Genomic DNA, 22,741 nt, shown 5'->3' with positions numbered 1-22,741 from the left:
ATCCGAACTGTCCCCTTTGGTGGCTTGACCAGAACTGTTTGCTTTCGCGTCTGCACCAGCACTCCTTCCGCCTGTCCCTGGCTGCGTTGCCCACGCGCCAAATATCCTCGCTCAACTGACTAGGGCAGTTCCCTTTCCTGAAACTGTCCATCTGATTGGCTACAGCTTATTCTACATTATTTCACATTTTAACATATTTAAATAATCAAAGCTAGACCACTTTCATGTTCTAAATAAAGTAACAATAATATCCATTACATAATAAACGTTAAATTCTTTTACATAAAACCAATACAATTTCCTTCTTGTCAGTAGCTTTGCACCAATGTGCTTTCTGATAAATAAATAAATAAATAAATAAAGAACAAAAGAAACTATTATGCATTCAACTTTATAACAAATATTCTACTACCTAATGATTCAATAAGGTGTCATGCTGTCATCGTTACATGTGTTTTGTGTGGACGAAATGATGATCTGATGCTTAACTAAAAATACTGATAATTTAAATTTACTATATCTTTTAAACAAATAATGTTACAGAGTTGATATTTACAACATTTGTCATTTTAATGATGTGCTTCTATAGGAAATATCGGTCACTGAGATCAACCAAACAGTTTAGATTTTAGCATTCAGGTCTTTGTTACACAACTTGTTAATGTCACTTTAACAGTAAATCCTAAACTACACTCCTGGAAATTGAAATAAGAACACCGTGAATTCATTGTCCCAGGAAGGGGAAACTTTATTGACACATTCCTGGGGTCAGATACATCACATGATCACACTGACAGAACCACAGGCACATAGACACAGGCAACAGAGCATGCACAATGTCGGCACTAGTACAGTGTATATCCACCTTTCGCAGCAATGCAGGCTGCTATTCTCCCATGGAGACGATCGTAGAGAAGCTGGATGTAGTCCTGTGGAACGGCTTGCCATTCCATTTCCACCTGGCGCCTCAGTTGGACCAGCGTTCGTGCTGGACGTGCAGACCGCGTGAGACGACGCTTCATCCAGTCCCAAACATGCTCAATGGGGGACAGATCCGGAGATCTTGCTGGCCAGGGTAGTTGACTTACACCTTCTAGAGCACGTTGGGTGGCACGGGATACATGCGGAGGTGCATTGTCCTGTTGGAACAGCAAGTTCCCTTGCCGGTCTAGGAATGGTAGAACGATGGGTTCGATGACGGTTTGGATGTACCGTGCACTATTCAGTGTCCCCTCGACGATCACCAGTGGTGTACGGCCAGTGTAGGAGATCGCTCCCCACACCATGATGCCGGGTGTTGACCCTGTGTGCCTCGGTCGTATGCAGTCCTGATTGTGGCGTTCACCTGCACGGCGCCAAACACGCATACGACCATCATTGGCACCAAGGCAGAAGCGACTCTCATCGCTGAAGACGACACGTCTCCATTCGTCCCTCCATTCACGCCTGTCGCGACACCACTGGAGGCGGGCTGCACGATGTTGGGGCGTGAGCGGAAGACGGCCTAACGGTGTTCGGGAGTGTAGCCCAGCTTCATGGAGACGGTTGCGAATGGTCCTCGCCGATACCCCAGGAGCAACAGTGTCCCTAATTTGCTGGGAAGTGGCGGTGCGGTCCCCTACGGCACTGCGTAGGATCCTACGGTCTTGGCGTGCATCCGTGCGTCGCTGCGGTCCGGTCCCAGGTCGACGGGCACGTGCACCTTCCGCCGACCACTGGCGACAACATCGATGTACTGTGGAGACCTCACGCGCCACGTGTTGAGCAATTCGGCGGTACGTCCACCCGGCCTCCCGCATGCCCACTATACGCCCTCGTTCGAAGTCCGTCAACTGCACATACGGTTCACGTCCACGCTGTCGCGGCATGCTACCAGTGTTAAAGACTGCGATGGAGCTCCGTATGCCACGGCAAACTGGCTGACACTGACGGCGGCGGTGCACAAATGCTGCGCAGCTAGCGCCATTCGACGGCCAACACCGCGGTTCCTGGTGTGTCCGCTGTGCCATGCGTGTGATCATTGCTTGTACAGCCCTCTCGCAGTGTCCGGAGCAAGTATGGTGGGTCTGACACACCGGTGTCAATGTGTTCTTTTTTCCATTTCCAGGAGTGTATTATAGATATGATCAATACTCAACTTTTATTAGGATCACCATGAAACTATATGGAGGATGGCACATTAAAATTACTGTGGCTCGATTCCCTGCATTACTACAGAATTAAATAGTTTTCATAAATGTTTCCCTTTATGGCCGATCTTAGGTCCACCATATTTAAGACTGCTATGTCTCCTTGGCCACAAAAACCTTCTACTGAGTTCCCTATGACGTAGGTTCTCATCTGTCTCACTCACACACCATTGTGCTTAGGCCTCAATAGACAATACACACCTGTGAGTTTCGCCATCTCGTGGTGAATCTGCGCTCTTTGTGGCTTGCGGTCCTGAACAACAGGGTTCGTTTCACAATTCTTGTAGGCTGACTCTTTCGACCATATATTTAAATGAGAGTGCAATGCTCATTATCTCACAACACTTGGAGTTGGTTTCTCTTGAACTGTTTCCTGAGAGCTGGATTTGTATGAGGTTCTGATGTTTGAGACCATTGATTCTGAAAGTACTGCCATCATTCAAGTAAAGTGATGAGATTCACTTTCATGTGCTTTTTTATGTTTACTACAACTTATACTGAAATATTGTAAAAGTCATTCTGAGAAAGGCACATAGTTTGTCTGCTCAGTCTGAAGTTGATGCTTCCAACAATAAAATAAATAAAATATGAGTACGATAAAAAGACAACCAGGAAAATTTCAGAGGATAGCAAAAATCAGTTAAGTTGAACATAATGGGATTATTTTTAATAAAAGCTAAGACGACGCAAAAATTTTCAATGATTGTTTCCTGTCAGCTGCATCCTAAAATGTAAGTGCTTTGTTGATGAAAATGGGTCTCTCGAATTTTATTCAAACGTCTTGGTCACTGTAAATGAAACTGAGAAGATAATTAATAGAAACAAAAAATAAAAACCTTCACTGGTATTGATAAAATATCAATCAAAATACCTAAATGCTGCTGTTATCCTATAAATGGGATACTTTGCCACATCTTTAATGAATCACTGCAACAAGAAACTGTCCCAGATAGACTTAAGTATGCCATCATTAAACCTCTTTAGAAAATTTAAAAAGGGAAATGGATAGGTTGAAGTTAGATATAGTGGGAATTAGTGAAGTTCGGTGGCAGGAGGAACAAGACTTTTGGTCAGGCAAATACAGGGTTATAAACACAAAATCAAATAGGGGTAATGCAGGAGTAGGTTTAATAATGAATAGGAAAATAGGAATGCGGGTAAGCTACTACAAACAGCATAGTGAACGCATTATTGTGGCCAAGATAGATACGAAGCCCACACCTACTACAGTAGTACAAGTTTATATGCCAACTAGCTCTGCAGATGACGAAGAAATTGAAGAAATGTATGATGAAATAAAAGAAATTATTCAGATTGTGAAGGGAGACGAAAATTTAATAGTCATGGGTGACTGGAATTCGAGTGTAGGAAAAGGGAGAGAAGGAAACATAGTAGGTGAATATGGATTGGGGGACAGAAATGAAAGAGGAAGCCGCCTTGTAGAATTTTGCACAGAGCACAACATAATCATAACTAACACTTGGTTTAAGAATCATGAAAGAATGTTGTATACATGGAAGAACCCTGGAGATACTAAAAGGTATCAGATAGATTATATAATGGTAAGACAGAGATTTAGCAACCAGGTTTTAAATTGTAAGACATTTCCAGGGGCACATGTGGACTCTGACCACAATCTATTGGTTATGACCTGTAGATTAAAACTGAAGAAACTGCAAAAAGGTGGGAATTTATGGAGATGGGACCTGGATAAACTAAAAGAACCAGAGGTTGTACAGAGATTCAGGGAGAGCATAAGGGAGCAATTGACAGGAATGGGGGAAATAAATACAGTAGAAGAAGAATGGGTAGCTTTGAGGAATGAAGTAGTGAAGGCAGCAGAGGATCAAGTAGGTAAAAAGACGAGGGCTAGTAGAAATCCTCGGGTAACAGAAGAAATACTGAATTTAATTGATGAAAGGAGAAAATATAAAAATGCAGTAAGTGAAACAGGCAAAAAGGAATACAAACATCTCAAAAATGAGATCGACAGGAAGTGCAAAATGGCTAAGCAGGGATGGCTAGAGGACAAATGTAAGGATGTAGAGGCCTATCTCACTAGGGGGTAAGATAGATACCGCCTACAGGAAAATTAAAGAGACCTTTGGAGAAAGGAGAGCCACTTGTATGAATATCAAGAGCTCAGATGGAAACCCAGTTCTAAGCAAAGAAGGGAAAGCAGAAAGGTGGAAGGAGTATATAGAGGGTCTATACAAGGGCGATGTACTTGAGGACAATATTATGGAAATGGAAGAGGATGTAGATGAAGATGAAATGGGAGATATGGTACTGCGTGAAGAGTTTGACGGAGCACTGAAAGACCTGAGTCGAAACAAGGCCCCCGGAGTAGACAATATTCCATTGGAACTACTGACGGCCATGGGAGAGCCAGTCCTGACAAAACTCTACCATCTGGTGAGCAAGATGTATGAAACAGGCGAAATACCCTCAGACTTCAAGAAGAATATAATAATTACAATCCCAAAGAAAGCAGGTGTTGACAGATGTGAAAATTACAGAACTATCAGCTTAATAAGTCACAGCTGCAAAATACTAACACGAATTCTTTACAGACGAACGGAAAAACTAGTAGAAGCCAACCTCGGGGAAGATCAGTTTGGATTCCGTAGAAACACTGGAACACGTGAGGCAATACTGACCTTACGACTTATCTTAGAAGAAAGATTAAGGAAAGGCAAACCTACGTTTCTAGCATTTGTAGACTTAGAGAAAGCTTTTGACAATGTTGACTGGAATACTCTCTTCCAAATTCTAAAGGTGGCTGGGGTAAAATACAGGGAGCGAAAGGCTATTTACAATTTGCACAGAAACGAGATGGCAGTTATAAGAGTCGAGGGACATGAAAGGGAAGCAGTGGTTGGAAAGGGAGTAAGACAGGGTTGTAGCCTCTCCCCGATGTTGTTCAATCTGTATATTGAGCAAGCAGTAAAGGAAACAAAAGAAAAATTGTTGTTGTTGTTGTGGTCTTCAGACCTGAGACTGGTTTGATGCAGCTCTCCATGCTACTCTATCCTGTGCAAGCTTTTTCATCTCCCAGTACCTACTGCAACCTACATCCTTCTGAATCTGCTTAGTGTATTCATCTCTTGGTCTCCCTCTACGATTTTTACCCTCCACGCTGCCCTCCAATACTAAATTGGTGATCCCTTAATGCCTCAGAACATGTCCTACCAACCGATCCCTTCTTCTGGTCAAGTTGTGCCACAAACTTCTCTTCTCCCCAATCCTATTCAATACTTCCTCATTAGTTATGTGATCTACCCATCTAATCTTCAGCATTCTTCTGTAGCACCACATTTCGAAAGCTTCTATTCTCTTCTTGTCCAAACTATTTATCGTCCATGTTTCACTTCCATACATGGCTACACTCCATACGAATACTTTCAGAAATGACTTCCTGACACTTAAATCTATACTGGATGTTAACAAATTTCTCTTCTTCAGAAACGCTTTCCTTGCCATTGCCAGCCTACATTTTATATCCTCTCTACTTCGACCATCATCAGTTATTTTGCTCCCCAAATAGCAAAACTCCTTTACTACTTTAAGTGCCTCATTTCCTAATCTAATTCCCTCAGCATCACCCGAATTAATTAGACTACATTCCATTATCCTTGTTTTGCTTTTGTTGATGTTCATCTTATATCCTCCTTTCAAGACACTGTCCATTCCATTCAACTGCTCTTCCAAGTCCTTTGCTGTCTCTGACAGAATTACAATGTCATCGGCGAACCTCAAAGTTTTTATTTCTTCTCCATGAATTTTAATACCTACTCCGAATTTTTCTTTTGTTTCCTTTACTGCTTGCTCAATATACAGATTGAACAACATCGGGGAGAGGCTACAACCCTGTCTTACTCCCTTCCCAACCACTGCTTCCCTTTCATGTCCCTCGACTCTTATAACTGCCATCTGGTTTCTGTACAAATTGTAAATAGCCTTTCGCTCCCTGTATTTTACCCCTGCCACCTTTAGAATTTGAAAGAGAGTATTCCAGTCAACATTGTCAAAAGCTTTCTCTAAGTCTACAAATGCTAGAAAAGTAGGTTTGCCTTTCCTTAATCTTTCTTCTAAGATAAGTCGTAAGGTCAGTATTGCCTCACGTGTTCCAGTGTTTCTACGGAATCCAAACTGATCTTCCCCGAGGTTGGCTTCTACTAGTTTTTCCATTCGTCTGTAAAGAATTCGTGTTAGTATTTTGCAGCTGTGACTTATTAAGCTGATAGTTCGGTAATTTTCACATCTGTCAACACCTGCTTTCTTTGGGATTGGAATTATTATATTCTTCTTGAAGTCTGAGGGTATTTCGCCTGTTTCATACATCTTGCTCACCAGATGGTAGAGTTTTGTCAGGACTGGCTCTCCCACGGCCGTCAGTAGTTCCAATGGAATATTGTCTACTCCGGGAGCCTTGTTTCGACTCAGATCTTTCAGTGCTCTGTCAAACTCTTCACGCAGTATCATATCTCCCATTTCATCTTCATCTACATCCTCTTCCATTTCCATAATATTGTCCTCAAATACATCGCCCTTGTATAGACCCTCTATATACTCCTTCCACCTTTCTGCTTTCCCTTCTTTGCTTAGAACTGGGTTTCCATCTGAGCTCTTGATATTCATACAAGTCGTTCTCTTATCTCCAAAGGCCTCTTTAATTTTCCTGTAGGCGGTATCTATCTTACCCCTAGTGAGATAGGCCTCTACATCCTTACATTTGTCCTCTAGCCATCCCTGCTTAGCCATTTTGCACTTCCTGTCGATCTCATTTTTGAGACGTTTGTATTCCTTTTTGCCTGTTTCACTTACTGCATTTTTATATTTTCTCCTTTCATCAATTAAATTCAATATTTCTTCTGTTACCCAAGGATTTCTACTAGCCCTCGTCTTTTTACCTACTTGATCCTCTGCTGCCTTCACTACTTCATCCCTCAAAGCTACCCATTCTTCTTCTACTGTATTTATTTCCCCCATTCCTGTCAATTGCTCCCTTATGCTCTCCCTGAATCTCTGTACAACCTCTGGTTCTTTTAGTTTATCCAGGTCCCATCTCCTTAAATTCCCACCTTTTTGCAGTTTCTTCAGTTTTAATCTACAGGTCATAACCAATAGATTGTGGTCAGAGTCCACATCTGCCCCTGGAAATGTCTTACAATTTAAAACCTGGTTCCTAAATCTCTGTCTTACCATTATATAATCTATCTGATACCTTTTAGTATCTCCAGGGTTCTTCCATGTATACAACCTTCTTTCATTATTCTTAAACCAAGTGTTAGTTATGATTATGTTGTGCTCTGTGCAAAATTCGACCAGGCGGCTTCCTCTTTCATTTCTGTCCCCCAATCCATATTCACCTACTATGTTTCCTTCTCTCCCTTTTCCTACACTCGAATTCCAGTCACCCATGACTATTAAATTTTCGTCTCCCTTCACAATCTGAATAATTTCTTTTATTTCATCATACATTTCTTCAATTTCTTCTTCATCTGCAGAGCTAGTTGGCATATAAACTTGTACTACTGTAGTAGGCGTGGGCTTCGTATCTATCTTGGCCACAATAATGCGTTCACTATGCTGTTTGTAGTAGCTTACCCGCATTCCTATTTTCCTATTCATTATTAAACCTACTCCTGCATTACCCCTATTTGATTTTGTGTTTATAACCCTGTAGTCACCTGACCAGAAGTCTTGTTCCTCCTGCCACCGAACTTCACTAATTCCCACTATATCTAACTTCAACCTATCCATTTCAAAAATTAGGAGTAGGTATTATAATTCATGGAGAAGAAATAAAAACTTTGAGGTTCGCCGATGACATTGTAATTCTGTCAGAGACAGCAAAGGACTTGGAAGAGCAGTTGAATGGAATGGACAGTGTCTTGAAAGGAGGATATAAGATGAACATCAACAAAAGCAAAACAAGAATAATGGAATGTAGTGGAATTAAGTCGGGTGTTGCTGAGGGAATTAGATTAGGAAATGAGACACTTAAAGTAGTAAAGGAGTTTTGCTATTTGGGGAGCAAAATAACTGATGATGGTCGAAGTAGAGAGGATATAAAACGTAGGCTGGCAATGGCAAGGAAAGTGTTTCTGAAGAAGAGAAATTTGTTAACATCCAGTATAGATTTAAGTGTCAGGAAGTCATTTCTGAAAGTATTCGTATGGAGTGTAGCCATGTATGGAAGTGAAACATGGACGATAAATAGTTTGGACAAGAAGAGAATAGAAGCTTTCGAAATGTGGTGCTACAGAAGAATGCTGAAGATTAGATGGGTAGATCACATAACTAATGAGGAAGTATTGAATAGGATTGGGGAGAAGAGAAGTTTGTGGCACAACTTGATCAGAAGAAGGGATCGGTTGGTAGGACATGTTCTGAGGCATCAAGGGATCACCAATTTAGTATTGGAGGGCAGTGTGGAGGGTAAAAATCGTAGAGGGAGACCAAGAGATGAATACACTAAGCAGATTCAGAAGGATGTAGGTTGCAGTAGGTACTGGGAGATGAAAAAGCTTGCACAGGATAGAGTAGCATGGAAAGCTGCATCAAACCAGTCTCAGGACTGAAGACCACAACAACAACAACAACAACAACAACAAAATATGCGAGGACATCAGAACGTAAGTTGCTGACTATTTAGGCTGGCCAAGAAACTTATTGGATGCTGTGTTATACTTTAACATGACACATATACATGACACTATTTTCTAACAAAATAATCAAGTCTCTGTAATGATGACAGAAATTTTTGGTCACCGAACGATTGGAGAACTGCTGGGTGGACATCCTAACCACTGGTAAATTTCTTTCTCCTGCATATATTATTTTAGCTCACTGTAAAGACAAAAACTGCATAATGCAAGATATGAACTCTGTGGTGGATGCTTCCAAACTTCCCTCTGAAAACTTTGAAGCAAAGTCTGTGCTGTGCATGCCCTGTGGGGTGTTGCATTCTCATGCAGAATAACAAACCTTTTGCTTAATTTTCCATCCCTTTTGTTCCTTATGGCCTTGCTCAGAAACATCAGTGTTGCACAGTACAAAACAGCAACAATAGTCATGCCCTTTGCTATAAACTCTGTGTACACAACTCCTTCACAGTTGAAGAAAACATTTCCCCTTACCTTCCCTGCTTATGATGCAACTTCGCATTTCTTCTCAGAGGCAAAGAGGTGTGACTTAAATCCAAAGAGACCCTCTTTGGTGCTGGTGAGAAATGATGGACTGATGTTTCACTGTCCATAATTATGCAGCTCAGGAAATCATTTCCACCCACAGAGTAATGCACAAGAAAGTCCATAGATGCCACAAATCTTGTGACTTTGTGTGCAGATGATGGTGGTCATGGATTTTAGCACAAGTACAATTTCCAATACACCAGATGATCTCAGATGTTGGAATGAGCAATGCCTATTGCCTTGAGCAATGAGCAATTTACACAATATGACATTCTGCAAATGCTGTGGATCAGTTCCTCGATTGCCTCGACATTTTTGTCTGTCCTCAATGTGAACAGCCTTCCTCCCCAATCAGTATCACCCATGTCTGTATGGCCTTGGACAAATTGTTGGCATCATTTTACTGTGGCTGGACACAACACTATGTTGGGTCCATAAACCACCACAATTTCATGGTGAATCTGGTGCAATTTAAATTTTTAGTCCACAAGAACCATACTTTGGAGATGGCACGTCATTTCATGCACTTGTTATCCATATTACAGCAGAACTGTGTGTGCACGAAACCTAGAACATATACTCTCTTCTAATAATGTGCCAATCTTGTTGTACTATAGTCTTAGCATTGGAAGAAACATTTAACTTGCTTTCTTAAGCTCCAATGTAAAATGGGTAATATTGTGGAAGTAATTATTCAGCTTCCCTTCTTAGATGCTTCAAAAACTTCAAATGGTTCAAATGGCTCTGAGCACTATGGGACTTAACATCTGTGGTCATCAGTCCCCTAGAACTTAGAACTACTTAAACATAACTAACCTAAGGACATCACACAACACCCAGCCATCACGAGGCAGAGAAAATCCCTGACCCCGCCGGGAATCGAACCCGGGAACCCGGGCGTGGAAAGCGAGAACACTACCGCACAACCACGAGCTGCGGGCTCAAAAACTTCTGGGAAGGTTGTTTGTAGAGGGTTAGTTAGCCACCTCAAACAACTGAAACTTACTGGACAATAAAGAATTTGGTTTCCAGCACAGTATATCAAGTGAACAGGTTTTACTATCTTTTATCGACCGAATATTAGAGTCTGCTAATAGAAAAAGTTCACAATCCCACCAAAAGCACAGTAATTAGAGTCAGAGCACAAGCCAGATTATGAATGGAGTGTTCAATGCTCTTCCTCCTCAAATCTTCTATAAATGAAATGACAAAATTTAAACGTTTTTTCAAGCAGTTTCTAATGGAAAAACCATATATATTTCCGATTAATATCTAAACCAATAGGAAAAATGTTTATCAACTGTTGTTAAATCTGCAGCTTTCTGCCATCTGCAGTGAGACCATCCCCAAGAATTTTGTTTCCTGATTTGAGAGACAGAAGGCGGCAAACAAAAAAGGTGGAAGATGAGAATGGGGAGGAGGTGAGGTGGGGTGGGAATTATTGTTGGGTGGAAGGTATGGGGACAGTATGTTACCATAGGTTGAGGCCAGGGTAAGTACAAGAGCGGAAATGTGTTTTAAGGATGACTCCCACCTGCACAGTTCAGAAAAGCTGGTGGTGGAGGGGAGAATCCAGCTGGCTTGGGTAGTGAAGCAGCCACTGAAATCTGGCATGCTATGTTCAGCTGCATGTTGTGCCACAGGGTGGTCTACTTTGCTCTTGGCACAGTTTGGTGGTGGCCATTCATCCTGGCGAGCAGGTAGTTGGGAGTCATAACAATATAAAAAGCTGTGCTATGATTGCAGCAGAGCTGGTAAATGACATGGCTGCTTGCACAGGTGGACCGGCCCCTGATGGGGTAGGATAAATCTGTAACAGGACTCTAATAGGAAGAGCTGGGTGGGTGGATTGGGCAGGTCTTGCACCTGGGTCTCCCACAGGGGTAAGCCCTTGTGGCCAGGGGTTTGGAATTGGGAGTGTCATAGGGATGGACTAGAATGTTGAGGAGGTTAGGTAGCTGACAAACATCACTTTAGTGGAGGTGGGAGAACATCAGGTACAATGTCACTCATTTCAGGGCATGATGATGGGTAATCAAAGCTCTGGCAAAGGTTGTGGTTCAGTTGTTCCAGTTTGGGGTGGAATTTGGTGATGATGGGGCACACCTTTGTGGCTGATTTTTGGTAGTAGTAGGAGGTTTGGGGATGAGAGGGGAAACTGCATGGTAAACCTGTTTGTGGACTAGGTCTGGAGGAAAGTGCCTGTCTCTGAAGACCTTCGTGAAACCTTCACCATATTGGGCAAGGGAGTACTTGTCTCTGCAGATATGCCATCCCTGGGAGGCCAGGGTGTATAGGAGGGACTTTTTGGTGTGAAAGGGATGACGATTAAATGCAGGCACTGTCAGTGTTTGGTGGGTTTAATGTGGACAGAGGTACAAATGGAGGCATTATGGAAGGTGGCACGCTGGGTTGAAAAGGACCAGTTGAAGCAGATGGGTCAGAAAGTGCTTAGGTTGTGAAGGAATGAAGGTAGGGTGCCTTGGCCCTGAGTCCAGATCAGAAGATATCATCAATGGACCCGAACCAGACGAGGGGTTTAGCATTTTGGAAGGCTAGGAAGGTCTCCTCTAGATGGCCCATAAGCTGGTTGGCATAGGAGGATGCCATGCAGGTGCCCATAGCTGTGCCACAGATCTGTCTGTATGCCTTCCATTCAAAGGAGAAGTAGTTCTAAGTTAGGATGAAGTTAGTAACTCATGTGAGGAATGAGGTACTGGGTTTGGAGACTGAAGGACGTTGGGAGAGGTAGTGTTCAATAGTCATAAGCCCATGTGCATCTGGGATGTTGGTGTATAGGGAGGTGGCATCAGCAGTGATGATTAGGGATCCAGAAGGTCATGGCATGGGGATGATGGAGCATTGATGCTGGAAGTGGCTGGTATCTTTGGCATGGGAGGCTAGATTATGGGTAATTAGTTGGAGTTGTTAGTCAATGAGGGATGAAATTCTTTCTGTGAGGGCACAATAACCAGTCACAATGGGGCATCCAAGGTTGTTGGGTTTATGGATTTTGGGGGAGCATTTAGAAGAGGTGTGTTTGAGGTGACACAGGGATAAGAAGGGAAATGGATGCAGGGGAGGGGTTCTGGGAAGGGCCTAAGGCTTTAAGCAGGAATTGGATATTGCTGGACTACTGGGATGGGATCACACTGGCAGAGATTATAACTGGAGGAGACAGATAACTGGCAGTGGCCCTCAGCCAGGTACTCATGTGATTCATTATGACAGTGGTGGAATCTTTGTCTGCAGGCTGGAGGACTAGGCCAGCATTTGTTTCAAGGTTGTGTATGGTTGTCCTTTCTTATGCTGAAAGGTTAGTGTGCTGAGGAAGGGACTTGGGGAAGAATGGTGAAGCTAAGTTGGAGGTAAGGAAAGGAATTCCCAGAAGTTAACCAGAAGGTGGTTAGGAGTGGATCACACTTGGATGCTGGTATGAACTAGGAAAGGCAGGGTTTAATTTTGGAATTAGATTGGTTTCGGTTGGAGGAACTGGCCGCAAAGAAGTGTTTCCATTACAGGGATCGAGAGAAGGAGAGTAGAAGTTTGACAGATCCAACATGGTTAAATTTGGATGTAGGGCCATAGGTGAGGCCTTTGGATAGGACTGAAACTTCTGTGGTGCTGAGGGTTTGGTGGATAGGTTAACACCAGTGTTACGAGAGTGTTCCAGCTCTTGAGTTGGTGGAGTGCTGGTAAGGGGTTTAAGGAGATGTGGCAAGTTGCAAAGGTCAGTTAGAGTTTAGGTGCAATGAGGATTGGACAAGCAAAGTATACAAACAAATCCGAGGCATAGCCATAGGCACCCACATGGCACCCTCCTATGACAACATGTTTATGGGCAATCTAAAGGAGACCTTCCTAGCCTTCCAAAATGCAAAACCCCTACTCTGGTTCAGGTTCATTGATGAAATCTTAATGTTCTTGACTCAGGGCCATGACAACCTGTCTTCATTCCTTCACAACATCAATACCTTCTCTCCCATCCACTTCACCTGGTCCTTCTCACTTTCCTAAACGTTGACCACCACCTCTCTGATGGCTCCATCTACATCTCCATCCTCAATACACACACCAGCCACCAACAGTACCTGTATTCCACAGCTGTCACCCCTTTCACACCAGAAAGAACACGAACTTGGTTGCCCAGTATGCTGAGGGTCTCACAAAGGCTTTCACAGACAGGCACTAACTCACACCTAGTCTACAAACTGATCTCCCACATGCCATTTCTCCTCATGTCCTTGATCCTCCCATGACCCCAAAGAACCAGCCACAAAGGAGTGTACCCTTCATCATCCAATACCACGTTGCACTGGAAAAACTAAACCACATCCTTTTACAGGAATTTGATAACCTATCATCATCCTTTGAAATGAGATCTTTACCACCACTCATAAAGTCATGTTCCATCGCCCATCCAACCTCCACAACATTCTAGTCCATCCCTTTGACACTCCCAAACCCAACCCCTTGCCATAAGAATCACATCCCTCTGGAAGACCCACGTGCAAGACCTGCCCATTCCATCCATCCAGCACTTCCTGTTCCAGTCTTGTCACAGATTTAACCTACCCCTTCAGGGCCGGTCCACCTGTGAAAACAGCCATGGCATTTACCAGCTCTGCTGCAATCATCACACAACTTTTTATATTGTTTTGACCACCAACTAGCTGTCCACCAGGTTGAGCAGCCACCGCCAAACTGTAGCCAAGAGCAAAGTAGACCACCCTGTGGCACAACATGCAGCTGAACATAACATGCTTGATTTCAATGGCCGCTTCACTACCCAAGCCATCTGGATCCTCCTGTCCACCATCAGCTTTTCTGAACTGTGCAGTTGGGAGTTATCCTTACAACACATTGTCTGCTCCTGTAATTACCCCAGCTTCAACCTAAGGTAACATACTGCCCCCACACCCTCCACCCAACAATTTCCACCTGCTCTGTCTTATCACCTGCCCCCAATTCTTGACTTCCACCCTCATTGTTTGTTGCCCCCTGCCAATGCACCCGCCCATGTTTTCCCACTTTTTCACTATTTTCTCCACCTCCCTGACCCACAATCTTCTGACTCTATGCCGGTTGTCATCCTAGTCCCTGCACACTAACCAGAGAGTGTTCCTCTCTTGCCCCACCCGTATACAGCTGTCCTCTTTGCCTTCCCCGCACCCTCCAGTTGCTGCTTCCATCCCGTGTGACAGATGGATTCTTGTCCAAGCTGCTGGACTTGGCAATCATATGTTCATGAAGGGTGCTTGCTTGTGTGAATTAATGTTGTCTGTTTCTCTTTTTCTGATGAAATCTGTGGCCAAAAGCTTTGTGTAAGCATCTTAACTGTACCTATCTGCAACTTAATGTGTCATCTTTATGGTAAACAGCAATCCATCTTTTCTTACAGCGTTAACTAAATATACAAGATTTGAAATAAATACAACTGTTCTTGTTTTGAAGTTGGCTGGTTTGTAGGGCTGAAGGGACCAGACTTCAAAGGTCATTGGTCCCTTTTTCCACAACCATGAAACATCAACGAATAAAAACAAGCAACGGAGAGGACAAGGGACGACACAGAACAAGAAAGACACAGACAAAGACCAGAAAAGGGGAATTAAAAAGCACACAGTTTTTCAGTGGTTAGCCGATCATGGAAACAAGAAAAGGAAAAGCCACCCACCAAGAGACACACAAAGAACGCCAATCAAAAACTGTAGGCCAAAGGCCAGACTCAACACACAAAAGAGACAAACCCTCAGATTGAGTGATAAAAGCCCCCTGCTCGAATAAAACTCAAAACTAACTTTGCCATTCCAGCATGATCCATGAAAAGTGCACGGAGCGTATCAGGCAATGCAAACGTCTGCCTGAGTGCAGCTAAGAGCAAACAGTCCAACAAGACGTGGACCACTGTCAACGCTGATCCTCAGTGACATAGAAGTGGGTTCTAGCGCCGCAATAAATGACTGTGCGTCAACCAGGTGTGGCCAATGCGTAGCCAACAGAGAACAACTGAGTTCTTGCGAAAGGCTCGCATGGAGGAGCACCACACACCTGTAGTCTCCTTGATGACCCGAAGTTTACTGGGTGAAGGCAGGGTGCGCTGTTCATCACCCCTGGTACGAAGGAATTTCTGCCGCAAGACTGACTGGAGATCACGTTCCGAAAGGCCAATCTCCAGGGTCAGTTCACTGACAGCCTGTTTGGCCAGCCTGTCAAAATGTTCATTATCCAGAATGCTGACATGACCCGGCGTACACAAAAATCACGGAACGGCCGCAACGGGCAAGAGTATGGATGGACTCCTGGATAGCCATCACCAAATGAGGGTGAGGAAAACACTGGTCGATAGCTCATAAACCACTCAGGGAGTCACTACAGATGATGAAGGACTCACTCGAGCAGGAGCAGATATACTCTAGGGCACGAGAGATGGCTAACAGCTCTGCAGTGAAAACACCGCAGCCATCCAGCAATGAGCATTGTTCAGACTGATCCCCAAGAGTAAAAGCAAGAGGGCCTCAGGAGGGACTGAGTCTTTCGGGGCTTGCACCAAATCCAGCTGAAGGCATGGGCAGGGCACACACCGTGGGGGTGTACATATATGAGCCTGGAAAAGAGGCGGGAGAGGAAGAAACTCGAGCCCAGAGAGAAGAGGCCAGATGAGAACCGCAATCGTACACCCTGACCGGAAAGACGGACAACCGAACTGGGGAACAGGAGACGGTAATTTGGATGCCCTGGCAAGCTACAAACATGTGCAGCACAAGCGGCCAGCAGTCAGCACCAGATCCGCAATGGAGGGACACCAGCCTCCACAAGTAGGCTGTTCACAGGGCTCGTGCATAAAGCTCCAGTTGCGAGTCGGATCCCGCAGTGAAGTATGGGGTCAAGTAACCGCAACCCGGAAAGCGATGCCGAACCGTAAGCCAGGCTCCCATAATCGAGACGGGACTGAATCAATGCCTTATACAGTCATAGAAGGGTAGACCAATTGGCACCCCAGCTGGTGTGACACAAGCAACAAAGAGCATTAAGATGCCGCTAGAATGTTTGTTTAAGATGCTGAATATGAGCGAGCCAAGTCAACCAGGTATCAAACAGGAATCCCAAAAACTGGTGTGTTTCAACCACTGTACGAGGTTCGCCGTCAAGATAAAGCCATGGCTGAGGGTAAACAGTGCGACATCGGCAGAAATGCTTGATGCAAGTCTTGGCAGCCGAAAACTGGAAGCCGTGCGTTACAGCCCAGACTGTGCCTTGTGGATAGTGCCCTGCAGCTGCCATTCAGCAACTGCAATTCCAGTGGAGCTGTAGTACAGGCAAAAGTCATCAGCAAATTCAAATTAAATGAATGAAAGCAGTTTTCCCACAATATAGCAGACAGGTAACGGTACATTAAAATTATCTCTTTCAGCTTCCTGGAGACTTCAGAAGGTAATTGTGGATTTTGTTATGTCATTTTCAGGTGGACATGGGCAGCTGCTATTATGTTATTAGTTACGTAAATAATTCATGAGTGATAAAATTTAACTTGTGTGTGATCAAAGACTGCTGTGCAAATCCTGTTCTGGCTGATATATATATATATGTTTAGTTTCATGCCCACTGTAGCTTTTACATTTAGTGAACATAAAATACTTTAACTTTCTTACAGGTAATAGGAGTAATTTTCAGTGCGTTCAAGAGATGAAAGTAGTGAAGGGTATTTTTTTTTTCCATAATTAGTTACAGTAATGATACCATGTTCCATATCTAACAAGCCAGATCAGTGTTATATAAAAATAGTTTGCAAATTAAAGATCATACGTCCACAGCAGGAAATCTTACAGTGTTGTGCATATCCCCACATAATAGGTCAAAGTGCATAAAGTTAAAATATTTTCAACTGCAGAAACTAATAGTGAAAATCGTATTTTATCTGTCGTGCTCGCAACAATAAGCAATATAAAATTAATTAAAATACTATGCCATATAAACTGCATATAAAGTAAAAAGGGGGTGCGATGGGGATTACACGACAGTGGCGTGTATGGAATGAATGGCTACGATGTTCCAACCGCTCTTTCAGGGAGCGGAAGGCCAGCGAGTAATTCGGAGAAGTGGAACTCTGAGCATAATGCTCTGCTAAGATTTCTGCAATTGTGTCTGATTCAGTGCAGACTGCTCCATTCAGGGAAAGCCCAGGTATGCTGACGGAGGTCTGATATCCAAACCTGCGATGGAGAGGTACAGATGCCAATGGTGGAGACGTATCTTTCCCAGCACTCCCGCTTCCGTCAGCAAATAAGGCGGTGGGTCTGGCACGGAGCAGCTTAAAGGCAATGAAATGTTCCAGTGATGGGTGTCGCTTATGATGTTGGAGGGCCCGCCTGCAATCTTTAATCACTTCAGCGATCTCAGGGAACCACCAAGGCACAGTCCTCCACCGAGGGCACCCGGAAGAACAGGGAATTGCAGATTCCACTGCACAAACGATGCCGGTGGTTATCGTGTGAATCAATGGCATTGTGAGAAAGAGGCTCAATAGTAGCAAGGGAGGCGAACGAGTCCCATTCAGCCTTATTCAAGGCCAATCCGGGAGAGTTGGGGGGGGGGGGGGGGGCACAAAAGAACAATGCTGTGGCAATGACAGAAAGATCAGAAAGTGGTCACTACTGCACAAGTCATCATGCACACTCCATTGGACAGGTGGTAGAAGACCAGGGCGGCAAACCAAAAGTCTATGACTGAGTACGTGCCATGCGCCACACTGAAAGGTGTGGAGGCACTATTATTTAAGACAGTGCCTTGGCCTGTTGCCACCAATCCATCCCACGAAGGGTTATGGGCATAAAAGTCCCCCAGTAACAGAATAGGTGGTGGCAGTTGGGCTATCAGTGCAGCCAATACATGCTGTGGGACATCACCATCTGGTGGAAGATAGTGACTGCAGACAGTACCAGCCTGAGGCAGCCAGAGGCATCCACCCCATAACAGTGACAGCCTCTAAAGCTGTGTGAAGAGGTACACACTCGCTGTAAAGAGAGTTAAGGACATAGACGCAGACTCAACCAGGCACACTTGCATAAGCTGCCTGACTCTTATAGCAACCCCGATAGCCATGGGGGGCACATGTTCACATAACCAGAAACCAAGTTTCCTGGAGAGCAATGCAGAAGAAAGGGTGAAGGCTGATAAGTTGTCGGAGCTCAGCAAGGTGGTGGAAAAAACCACTGCAATTCCACTGGAGAATGACATTGTCCACAGCTGAAAAAGGCGTGAAGGGGTGGAGGAGGCAGATTACACCACTGGGTCATCTACTGCCACCCAAGGAGAGTCAGAATCGAGAGCCATTGCGTCTGAGGTAGGGGCCAGATTGAGGTCATTGGGGAACACCAAAATCTGCAAATCGTCCTCAGACACAGAGCTGGTAGTAACAGGTGGCACAGAGGCAACCTGAACTTCTTCCTTCTTACCCAGCTTTTTCTTCTTCTTCTTCTTCTTCTTCTTCCCCTCCTCCCACTGCTCCTTAGGAGCAACCTGGCAGGGAGTCGCAGAAGAACGGTCAGGGACAGACGAAGAGTGGGAAGCTCTTCGATCTGCCACTCGTGACTCCTTGAGCCACTGACTGATGTCAGCTGTTGCGCAGGAGGATGCCTCAGAAGGTAGACTTCCAAGGGACCCTTTCTGTGCAAGAGAAGCCGGAGGAGGCTGGTGTACCTCCAGATGGGAGGGGGGTCCCGACATCCTTGTCAATTTGGGGGGGGGGGGGGGGGGGGGTTGGTCTTCCAAAGGAGGAATCTTGGGAGCACCAGATGAAGCAGTGTCCCCCATCATGAACACGGGGGCAGCCCTGAGGGCCCACATGCTGGGACAGCTGTCGCCAACGGGAGCAGTGAAGTTTCAGTCGCGGCACATGATGTATCCATTGGAACAGGATGAAGTCTTTCATATTTCCTCTTCGCATCTTGATAGGTAAGCCTGTCCAGGGTTTTTATTTCCATTATTCGCCACTCCTTATGGAGAACAGGGCAGTCAGACGAGCAGGGGGAGTGGAGCTGCCCACAATTGACGCAAGTGTGAGGAGGCACACATGGAATGCCTGGGTGCAGACGACGACTGCAATCCCTGCAGGTGACGCTGGAGTTACAGCGAGATGACACGTGGCCAAACCTCCAGCACTTGACGCACCACATAGGAGGAGGAACGTATGGTTTCATGTCACAATGGTGAACCATCACCTTGACATTTTCATGTAATGAGTCACCCTCAAAAGCCAAGATCAAGGCACCGGTAGCAACCCTATTGTCTTGGGGACCCCTATGCACATGCCAGACGAAGTGGACACCCCGTCGCTCTCAGTTGGCGCATAGCTTGTTATCCAACTGCAAAAGAAGGTCATGATGGAAAATAATACCCTGGTCCATGTTAAGGCTTTTAAGGGGTGTAATCGAGACAGGGATGTAACCCAGCTTGTCACAGGCAAGCAATGCCCCTGACTGGGCTGGGGACATCGTTTGGATTAAAATCGACCTGCTGCACATTTTGGACAATGGTGCCACTTCCTCAAACCTATCTTCAAGATGATCGACAAAAAACTGGGACTTCATTTCCTGAAAGGTCACTTCGTCAGTCCTGCTGCAAACCAGGTAATGAGGCAAATACAGCTCACGAGACCTGGTTGCCCTACAGTCCTCCCAAGGTGTGGCCAGGGAGGGGAATGATTGAGAATCATAGGTCGCAGCATCAAAACCATTCCTTACATGCTTTGACATAGCTGGGGCCAAGTGATCACCAGCTTGATTCAATTTAACCCATTTCATTGTGGGTCATCCGCCTTGATGCCATCCAACCAGGGCTCTCCCCCTGGACACCACCCAGCCTTAGCAAGGGCCACCTGGCAGGATGGCCATTGCCGGGATTCCTGGTGCCCCAGAAAGGATGTGCACCTACTCCTTGGCATACGCGGGGAGGTCTCAGCACTGGCATCAGCAGTGCGATCGCTGTGTTGTCAGGGGGCTACCACCAAGAGGGTACATGACAACCCCACTACGATGGACTAGCTACCGCACCGGATTTCGGGTGCTGAAATGGTCCAGAATTGTCGTGGGTGCGAAGGATGGGACAGCGCAGGAGACGAGAAGTAGGCGACCCACAAGACGTTGGGTGCAAAGCCCGCTACATGACAATAAGTAGCATGCAAGATCTTGGTGAACGATGAACAAACAAAAAACACCAAATAGGGCGTCCTTCCCCACATGGCACGCACTATCAACAGAAATTTGGAAAAGGTGGAGGTCAAACACAAGAGGGGACAATCACAGAAAAGCCGAATTGTTGGAGATTCCTTTTAGTCACCTAAACGACAGACAGGAGTACCGCAGGCCAATTCTAACCCCCGAACCTGCACGGGGGGTTGTTTTGAAGTAGCTTGCAATAATTGTATCCTCAGATCACAGTTTGCATATATAAAGTAATACACAAGCTTCTGTGGGATTAAAAAATGTAACATATTACTTAAACTTAAGCAGATGGATACCAAAAATGTCTGGAAAAGGTTTACCAACACTGTACAGTAACAACATACTTGTGGATCAGGTTTTGCTACTGGTACGTGACTTCATCATCATTAAAGCCTACAGCCCTCTTCATTTGTAAGTTGCACTTCAATGCAATGATTATTTCATCATAATTCCAAAGACACTATGAACATACATTGAAGAAAAGACACTTTTAAATGTTAAATGCCAAAGCTGCTATTTATTTACTGGCTGACTAGTTTTGAGCTTTGCCCATTTTCACAAGCCACATATTTGTATTTAGGAGATGTTTGTTGTAGGCAGTTCTATTTACATCATCACATGTAAATGAATGTCAGATCTTCATTACCCAGTATGATGTTATCCATGTGACAATGATATTTTATTTTATATACAATGCAGAATTTTTTTCTCAACAAATACACTGTGTGTCATGCTAGCTTATTTATTGTACACGTTATCATAATTTTGACAGATGCTGATACAAAGAATCTGTCAAAATTATGACAACACCTATGATCAAAAGCCAGTGTGACACACAGTGTAATCCAAAAAGAAAAATACTCCATTTTATATCAAATAGAATATCACTATCATGCGGATCATATCATACTGTATAATGAAGATCTGAGACACATTTAACTTTGATGACATAAACAGAGAACTGTACACACAAAACATATTCTAAAGGCAAATACATGGCTTGTGAAAATGGGAAGAGCCCGAAACTAACCAGCCAGTAAATAAATACCAGCATTGGTGTTCAACATTTAAAAATGTCTTTTTTTCAATATTTGAGAGCTGCACATTGTGACAAACTGAAAATATTAATAAACATATGATTCTCTGAGCTTTAGATGCGCAGTAGAACTAGGTTCATTTTTGTGGGGCATAGTTTTCATTTAAGCTTATGACTTGGGATTCATTTCCACATACTTAGTATTTGTTAGTTCGATTTCTATAAATATGTTAGTAGTATTTGAGGTTCAGCATATGTTTTGTAGCTGTAGCTCACAAAATAAGATTTCCCTATCCATTTGTTTTCTTGATGAAGCAGAATAATGTATTTATCTAAGTGTTGGAAGAATTACAGCAATATTCAAATGGATGATCAAAAACTGAGTAAACGTCAATCCAACAATGGAAAATTGAAGATGTAATAATAATAATAATAATAACAATGACAATAATAATGTGTGAAATTTCAATGTGGAGAAAATAATAGTTTCCGCGTTTGTGGACAGCCAAAGCTGTTACCAAATTGTCCAGGCTTTTGCAGTTATCAAATAAAAAGTTATGAAAGTTAATCTGCTGCTATAACCATTATCAGGCTTTTTTGTTGCTGTGAACGGCATGCAAACTGGCACATTTCATTATGTGTACATTTGGATTATATGACAAAATGGAGGTTCAAATAGGAAACAGTGACTCTCAAAGGCAATTTTTTTTTTAATTTCCTTCCTTCCTATTGATGGTGCCAAAATTTTTATAAATTTCAGAAGCCTCTTTAAAAAAAATGACTGCAACACCATGAAGACAGTTAGTAGAGACACATACTGTGTGTGGATAAGCATTATCCTATTGAAAAGTTGCACCATGCTACTAGCCCATAAGGGGTAATACATGAGGAACAAGACATCTGTGATGTACTGTTTCACTCTGAGGATTCCCTCAACCATTGCCAGCCATGACCTGAAATCATATGCAATGACTCCACACACCAGGACACAATAGTCCGCCCTTGGTGGCTGAGTGGTCAGTGCGACAGAATGTTATACCTAATGGCCCGGATTCGATTCCCGACTGGGTCGGAGATTTTCTCTGCTGAGGGACTGGG

The 22,741-nt window shown here is 44.0% G+C and overlaps 1 protein-coding gene across 5 annotated transcripts in view; it reads right to left on the bottom strand.

Annotated features, from left to right (window-relative positions):
- Positions 1-22,741, bottom strand: part of LOC124798357 (dTTP/UTP pyrophosphatase) — a 102,386-nt gene that overhangs the window by 40,053 nt on the left and 39,592 nt on the right. The window contains exon 1 of one of the 5 annotated variants that reach the window (XM_047261724.1): positions 2,391-2,419. The exons of the other annotated variants lie outside the window; for them this stretch is intronic. The gene's annotated coding sequence lies outside the window, so the exon portion shown is untranslated. Of the gene's footprint in view, positions 1-2,390; positions 2,420-22,741 lie in introns of those variants that run through there. 5 annotated transcript variants of the gene reach the window in all.

This window comes from Schistocerca piceifrons, chromosome 5, assembly GCF_021461385.2.
Source record: "Schistocerca piceifrons isolate TAMUIC-IGC-003096 chromosome 5, iqSchPice1.1, whole genome shotgun sequence".
Lineage (NCBI taxonomy): Eukaryota > Metazoa > Arthropoda > Insecta > Orthoptera > Acrididae > Schistocerca > Schistocerca piceifrons.
This window is presented reverse-complemented; position numbering and strand designations above follow the sequence as displayed.